The sequence below is a fragment of the Amblyraja radiata genome, chromosome 12, assembly GCF_010909765.2.
Source record: "Amblyraja radiata isolate CabotCenter1 chromosome 12, sAmbRad1.1.pri, whole genome shotgun sequence".
Lineage (NCBI taxonomy): Eukaryota > Metazoa > Chordata > Chondrichthyes > Rajiformes > Rajidae > Amblyraja > Amblyraja radiata.
This window is the reverse complement of record NC_045967.1, coordinates 46,662,523-46,670,591: the sequence shown is the minus strand read 5'-3', so window position 1 is coordinate 46,670,591 and position 8,069 is coordinate 46,662,523. Positions and strand designations below refer to the sequence as shown.

Genomic DNA, 8,069 nt, shown 5'->3' with positions numbered 1-8,069 from the left:
TTTACCCATCACTTTAGTTCCGCACATTAATGATATTTTCACCGTCTGTGCAACATGATGTAATTTACTGCCTCCATTGGTGGGTAAATGAGATGTTGTTGCACTTGCAGATCATCTTGATCAGAAGTTAAACTTTATGTTCAACCAGATTTGATGTGAACTGAACTCTAGAACTCAATCAGTAACTGTACAGAAGTTCATAACACTGTTAATTTCTTTCATTCAGTTTAATAATTTTTCAAACATAGTTTAAGTGTGCATTAGTTTAAGTGTGCAAATTTTAGTGTGTGTTAAAAATATCTGTAAAAGTTCTCCAGTTTGTTTTATATGAGGGAGGGGAAACTTTTTTTTTTCAGTTTCTCACCTTTCCGGAGATGCGGTTAATTTTCGGATCGCATTCTCTGGTCGCTCTGCGGCCTACCATCGATGGAGCGGGAGGCCTCCTCGGACTGATTGAGCCCCTCCGCAGGGCGTGGACTTATATCGGGGCCGATCCCTTGCCTGGGATTGTTCCAACCACAGTCTGCGGAATTTACATCGAGAGCTCGCAATCTCAGGAGAGGCTAGTCGGGAGCTCCATCCGAGTTTGAGCTGACACCCCCCTGATGCAAGAGCTGATTGTCCTGATGCGAAGGGCCCGCAGCCGGTTACAGGAGTCAAGATCATCCCGTTAATGGGGGGCTTGAGGCCCCCTGACCACAGGAGAGCAAAGGGAAGAATTTTTTTTCGCCTTCCATCACAGTGAGGAATGTGGAGGAGTCACTGTGGTGGATGTTTATTTTAAAATGTATTTTGTGTGTTCTGTTGCTTTTTATTTGTATGACTGACTTGGCAAATGAAATTCCTCGTATGTTGCAAAATATACTTGGCTAATAAAGTATTTTTGTGATTGAATATTTGACCCTGTGATGCGTCCTTTACGTTGCTCGTGCCGCATAGGGTTCTTGTTTTGGCCAATTGTACATTCTCGGAGCAATGTTGCTTCTTCCTGAGTGTATGCAGTCAGCTTGTGTAGCAACTCAGCAACAAAGGTGCACTCTTCTTCCGGCATTTCATTCACGGTCGCTTTGCCCCGGAAAAGGTTCCACATATATGGTCGCGAGGTACACACTTAGATGTCCATCCTCTTTGATAAGCGTAATCAAGTTTGAAGAGAATAACAGCCACATGGTTACAGGATGAACCGAGCCTGAAAGATATTGGAAATTTTTTAAGTAACTGGGTAGATGTGATGCACGCAATACGCCAACATGGCAATAAAAATAATATTAGGCCAAAATAATTATAGGCCTTGCCTTCTTTGTAGTCGTTAAGCAGGCGAGACTTCAGTGAGGTAGATGGCTGGTTAGCCTCATCATAACTGGCAAGGTGATTTGACAGCTCGACAGTGGATGTGGGAGGCCAGCAGTTTATTCCTTTCGATTCTCCAAGCCACCCATCTTTCAGTTCTCCACAATTTTTCTCCACATTTCAGGAGCTCTTTGTACTGATCAAAATGACTACGTTTTTCTTCACCTCCAGTCGGCAGCTCAGGCTTCTTCATGAGCGCAGCAGCATACACAAGAGCTGCGAGTTCAGCGTTTCTTCCTGCTTTTTTTCAACCCCCTGTCCGCTAAAGAATGCTTCAAAGCTTCGACTTTCCATCGCTGAGAATCATCCAGTGTCATATCGTTGTAATTTGATTCAGCCATGACCAATACAAGCTTCAAAAAAGACGAAACATCGGACCGAAAATTTACTCACTGTTTCTACAGCGCTTCGTTCGATTTTTCTTTATCGCGATTGACCTTTGACAAATCCCATGATTCCTTTTGTTTTTCGGAATACCGAACTCGTTTATAAGACCCGAAATCTTAACACATCGAAATGGAATTAATTTTTGAAGTGCAGTTGATAAGAAATTAGATCACTTTGTACAACATGAGCAAGAATCACAATGTTTAGCCTGGCGTTAAGTTGCATCAGATAGTCAGGTGCATGCATTATGTGATTGCAACTGCACTGTTTATCGCATTAGCACATATTGAAGTTGTGCAGTTCCAGCAAACTAGCACTAGCTGAGGTTAACTGGCACGAAGTGAAACCAAGCGTGCAATTCCTAACGGGTGGAGCTCCTTGCTTCCCCACACCGCTAGAAGTTGTTTCACACGCTTTGGACCGTTAGCAGCAGAGTGGAAATTAAGAGTAGGTGCACTATTTTCAGAAGCAGGATTGGACATATTAGTTTGAGAGGAAGGGAAGCTCTCTCTCCCTGGCCCTCGGTAACTTCTCCAGATCCAAGATGACGGATAACAAAAGACACAAGTGCTGGAGTAACTCAACGGGTCAAACAGCATCTCTGGACAACATGGATAGGCGACATTTCAGTTCAAGACCCTTTTTCAGGATCCCGTCTCAAAACATCACCTCAACTGTTTTCCAGAGATGCAACCTAACCTGCTGAGTAACTGCAGCAATGAAAAAAGGTCCCGACCCGAAATGCCACCTGTTTCGGGTTCTCCAGAGAAGCTGTCTGACCCACTGAATTCCTCCGGCATTTTGTGTCTTTTTCTTGTACAGTAGCGTCTGCAGTTCCTGGTGTCTCCATGATGAATCATTGGCCAGTGGTAGCTACTGATCTTACCACCAGTTATAGAGCTGACTGCAGCAGCTGTAAAAGATTAATGACTTCTCTTGCAGTACATGATTAAGATCAGGGACCTTCAAATCCCACTTCCAAGCAACTGTACAACTAAATTCCCCGTTTCTTGAGCCTACACACCAGCCATGTTTCTAACAACAATCCGCCATCAATCATAGTTCATGTTGAAGATTCATATGCTCCGTTACATCCTCAGGCATTTACTATCACTCCAGCACTCACCCATACAACCCACTGTTTACACAAGAGTGGCAGGGTGGCGCAGCAGTGGAGTTGCTGCCTTACAACGCCAGGTTCAGGTTCGATCCGGACCATGGATGCTGTCTGTGTGGAGTTTGTACGTTCTCCCCGTGACCCTGTCAGTTTTCTCAGGGAGCTCCGGCTTCCTCCCTCAAAGAGGAAGGACATACAGGTCTGTAGGTTAATTGACTTTGGTAAAATTGTAAATTGGCCCTTGTGATGGTTCGCTGGCCGGCATGGACTCCGTGGGCCAAAGTGCTGCATTTCTAAACTAAACTTAACATTACCCAGCTGTACAAGTTTGAAAGGAACATTACATTGCACGAATACAGCAAAGCATTCAGTAGCACCCATCCATCTCACTTGATGGACAATCTATCAGCAATAATAGACTGGCATTGATCAATATACCATGTCCATCAGCTCAGTGGCCCACTGCAGAGAATAGTGACCATTGCAGGAATGGTTGCCAGAGTCGATAAACCACATAGAATAGAATAGAATACATTTATTGTCATTCAAACCTGGGTTTGAACGAAATATAATTTCTACAGTTTTTTACATTACAAAACAATCCAAGACCCACACTTAACACAGTTTACATAAACATCCATCACAGTGAGTCTCCAACATCTCCTCACTGTGATGGAAGGCAAAGTCTTTATCTCTTCCCTTTGCTCCTTCTCCTGTGGTCCAGCAGTCCAACTGCAGTGTCGAGGCGAACTGGGGCTCCGATGTTACAATACAATACAATACAATTCAATTTATTGTCATTTGGACCCCTTGAGGTCCAAACGAAATGTCGTTTCTGCAGCCATACATTACAAACAAATAGACCCAAGACACAACATCATTTACATAAACATCCATCACATTGCTGTGATGGAAGGCCAAAAAAACTTATCTCTCCACTGCACTCCCCCCCCCCCCCCCCCCCCCGATGTCAGAGTCAAAGTCAAAGCCCCCGGCGGGCGATGGCGATTGTCCCGCGGCCATTAAAGCCACGCCGGGTGATGCAAGGTCGCGCACCGGGTCTTGGTGTTAGAGCCCCCGGCGCGCGCTCGCAGAGCCCCGCGGCCATTCCAAGCCGCGCGGGGCGGTGCTGTAAGGCCCCGCTCCAGGAGCTCTTCAACCCCGCAACTCGGGCGGGAGAAGTCGCCGTTGCGGAAGCCCCGAAAAGCGGTCTCCCTCCAGGGACCCGCAGGCTCCCGGTGTCACTGTCCGCCAAACCCGCAGTTGCAGCCTCCGAATCTCCGGAGGTCGGGCCGCAGCAGCGTCCACCACAGTTCCACCCGCTCTGGACTCAGCCAGCTCCGCGACGGTGAGGTGAGTAGTCGGCACCACAGCCCCCGGTCTTCCTGTTGGAGGCCGCTCCTCGTTGCAGCCCCAACGACAACGGAGACCCGACAAAGAAAAGGTCGGGTCTCCCGTGCAGGGAGAGATTTAAAAGTTACCCCCTCCCCCCCACACCACCCCCATCCCCCCACACACATACCCCAACAAAAAATAACAAAAACTACATAAAAACATAGACATAAAATAATAAAAACGCAGACGGACTGCAGAGGCCGCTGCTGACGAAAGTCGCGCCGCCCACCGAGCGGGCGATGGTAAGTCCTGAGGCCGTTTAAGCCACGCCGGGTGATGTTAGGCCCTGGCTCCATGTCCTTAAACCCGCGATTCCAGCGGGAGAAGTCGCCGTTGCGGAGCTCGGAAAAGCGGTCTCCCACCAGGGACCTGCGAGCTCCCGATGTTCCCGTCCACCGGGTCTGCGGCCGGTGCCTCCGAACTCCAAAAGTCGGGTCGCAGCCGCACGCCACCACAGCTCTTCCCGCTCCGAAGTTGGCCAGCTCCACGATGTCAGTTCCGCAGGCTCTGCAACTGGAGCCCTCAGGTTAGTCCCGGCCGGAGGTCGCCGCCGGCTCCACGATGTTAGGCCCAACGACATCCGAGACCTGACAGGGAATAGTCGGGTCTCCGCACAGGGAAGAGATTTAAAACGGTTTCCCCCACAGCCCCCCCACCACCCCCGACATATACACAGCTAAAAAAAATAATAAAAACTAACTCAAGACATACATTTAACAAGACAAAAATAAAAAAAGACAGACGACTGTAGTCGAGCCGCTGCCGTTAGGCGCCGCCACTGTACTCACATATTTGTAAGCAGGAAAGGTAATATCAATGAAAAAGAGTTGGGATTTCAAATTGAACACCATTCATTTATGAAGAATCAATAACCTGGAACAACAGTTTACAGTTATTCCAGTTCAATAATTGCACTCTTGTACATATGTACAATTGTACTTGTGTATAATGTGAATTAACTGGATTGTACACAAAATGAAAAATTTAGGGCCTGTCCCACTTGGGTGTCATTTGCACGTCACGCAGGTGGCGCGCGAAGATTTTGAGAATCCCAAAATCCTGGGGTGCCGCGCGCTACCGCATGTCACTGCTTATGCCACCACGCCTCACCACGCTTCATACACGCGTAATGCACGCCATGCGCACGCATCGTGACCCGTAAACGATGTCGCGTAAATGACATGCAAATAACGCCCAAGTAGGACAGGGACATGTGACAAGAAAGTACTTGACTATTGACGACTATTGTCTTTCTGTCTCCGTAAATGTTAACTAACTTCGCAAATATTTCCAGCTTTGTACTTTTTCTAGACTTCCAGTAGAAGTAGTTCTGCTAAAACACAATCCAGTAAACCCTCGTTTTAATGGACCTCTTTATAACAGATTTCAGTTATAGTGGACGGACCTACTGACCTTCACCACCAGGCCTGGCTGCCGACATCTCACGTGGCCCACACCACTAACCCGTCCACTTCCAGGCTGGGCTGCTGATGCCACCCCAGCCCACACAGCTTCCTCGGCCACGTCCAGGCCGTGCCTGCCATCTCCATCGACCGTTTACCTGTACTTTGGCTGCCTGGGGGTGACGGCCAATGACTCCGCCGACTCTCGCCTCTCTCCCCGCCACCAACAGCGGGCCGTCAACTCACTTGGATTCCAGGTCCAGTTCCAGACCGAGAGTCTGAAGAAGGGTCTCGACCTGAAGTACTGGCCAGCACGGCTGTGGTGGGCCAAAAGGCCTCTTTCCATGCTGTATGACCCAAAAAAGATTGTATGTGGCAGTTCCTACTTCTAATCTTGTCGTGGATGGAAGGTCATTGAAGACACATCTAGGAACCTTGGCATTATTTTTTGGGTGTTATCTAATTCATCAGCAGTGGCTTCTTGGTTTAGCTTGAGGTTTGGAATTGTTTCCAAGGCTTGGAAAAAGGTATGTGGTGTGTTTACAAAAATGCTGTGATATAGATTATTATCCTAGATACTTTTAGAATTAACCAAGTTAGATTCCAACCTGTATTTTTCTTGTGAAAGGTGTACAATAAATCGTAGCATGGTTTAAAAAGCAATGAACCAATTCCATCATAATTGAATCTTCTGGTTTTATTTAATGAAAAAAAAACACACAATTATTTTGAACCATAAAATATTTACAAATGAGGTTGGAGAACAGAATTTAGCTAATTGCCTTCAAAATGCAGATAGACATGAATGTTTCTCTGTAAGAAAAAGGCACATAGCAATTACAAACGTGGAATAATTTATTTAATCATCTGGATAGTCCAACTCAATCTATTTGGTTTCCCTTATTAACCTAGAAATTATGGTGTGCTGTATGACTATAATGCTTCGTAATCATAGTACCTTGTCCTACTGCTGTTTAAAATATTAATTAGGAAAATATTAAACAAAGGACTTTCTTTTGCTCAAAGTGTTTCACTGAACATAAAACTCCTTCGAATCGCCTGGTTTGGAAGGTCTTGAGGAAAAGCTGGACAGACTTGGAAACACTGGAGGTTGAGGAGAGATGTGATAAAAAGTATACAAAATTATGAGAGGCATACATTGGGTAGACAATCAGAACCTTTTTTTTCCAGGGTGGAAATGTCAAAGAACAGAGGGCACAGGGGAAAGAGGCAAAGTTTGAGAAGTGTGGAAAGTTTAAAAAAAAAATCATTTACTTACTTACAGTGGGTGCCTGGAATGCTGCAGCACCAGGAGTGATGGCGAAGGCAGATATGATAGTTGCATCGAAGAGGCGTTTAAACATGCACGTGGATATGCAGGGAATGGAGGGATATGGTTCATATGCAGGCAGATTACGTTAGTTTACTTGGCATCATATTCAGCACAGACATTGTGGGCCGAAGGGCCTGCTCCTGTGCTCTACTGTTCTATGTTCCAAAAATAGCCACTGTTCTAACCTATGAAAAACAGCATCACATTTGACATTGCAGGTGGCCACACAAAACAAAACAATGGAATAAGTGGCCTTTAGGGAAGTTGAAGAAATGATGACCCTTTTTAGGATATTTTGCGTTACCTCGACCCTACATGTCAACTTTAAGATGGCACCATTCACTCTGCATTAAAAATATGCTCAAGTATCTGGATTGGATTAGACCCGCAGCATTCTGACAGATCTGACTGGTTAATCTTCAAGCCATAAAACTAATAGGTTGTTTTTTGGGGGGGGGTTTTAGCCCACGGCACCTGGTAATCCCCAGGTGGTCTCCCATCCAAGTACTAACCAGGCCTGAGCCTGCTTAGCTTCCGAGATCAGACGGGTTCGGGCGTGTTCAGGCTAGTATGGCCATAGGCCATTAAACTAATAGGTTAAGAAGTCATCTGGTAAATATGACATTACGTAATTTCTAAGTTTTACACCATGAAACAAAATAGTGGGCTTGACAAGAGTGATCAGATTTGTACAGCATAGTCAGTATGTGCTAGTTCCTAGTTATTAATCAAAGCATGAAGTCTCAGTAGGTGAACATGGGGTGACATTTCCTGCTGTACACTATCACCATTAAGGACGGCGTATCTACAAATGAAAATGTTCTTGGCTTGATTCCCACCTGTGGGAAGTTCTCTCACCTCAGAGGGCGTTAGTTGGCCTCATCATTCCATGGAAAGGAATGGAAAAAGCTTGGTCCTGCAATCAGCAAGTCCACTTGGAAACTATTCATTCGAATAGAATCAAATTCACCTATAACCGTGTCACCGTTAAATAGTCTGCGAGTATCTACCAGTTCATTTGGCAAGTGGTAGGCACCCACATTCATGGAGCTGCAGCCCAGGAGGAATCAACACCAAAATAGCT

General features: G+C 46.0%; 1 non-coding gene across 1 annotated transcript; it reads right to left on the bottom strand.

Moving 5' to 3' along the window:
- Nucleotides 1-7,447: 7,447 nt before the first annotated feature.
- Nucleotides 7,448-7,567, bottom strand: LOC116979422. Its single transcript, XR_004413719.1, has one exon. It is a non-coding gene; the product is annotated as a 5S ribosomal RNA (ribosomal RNA).
- Nucleotides 7,568-8,069: the final 502 nt, after the last annotated feature.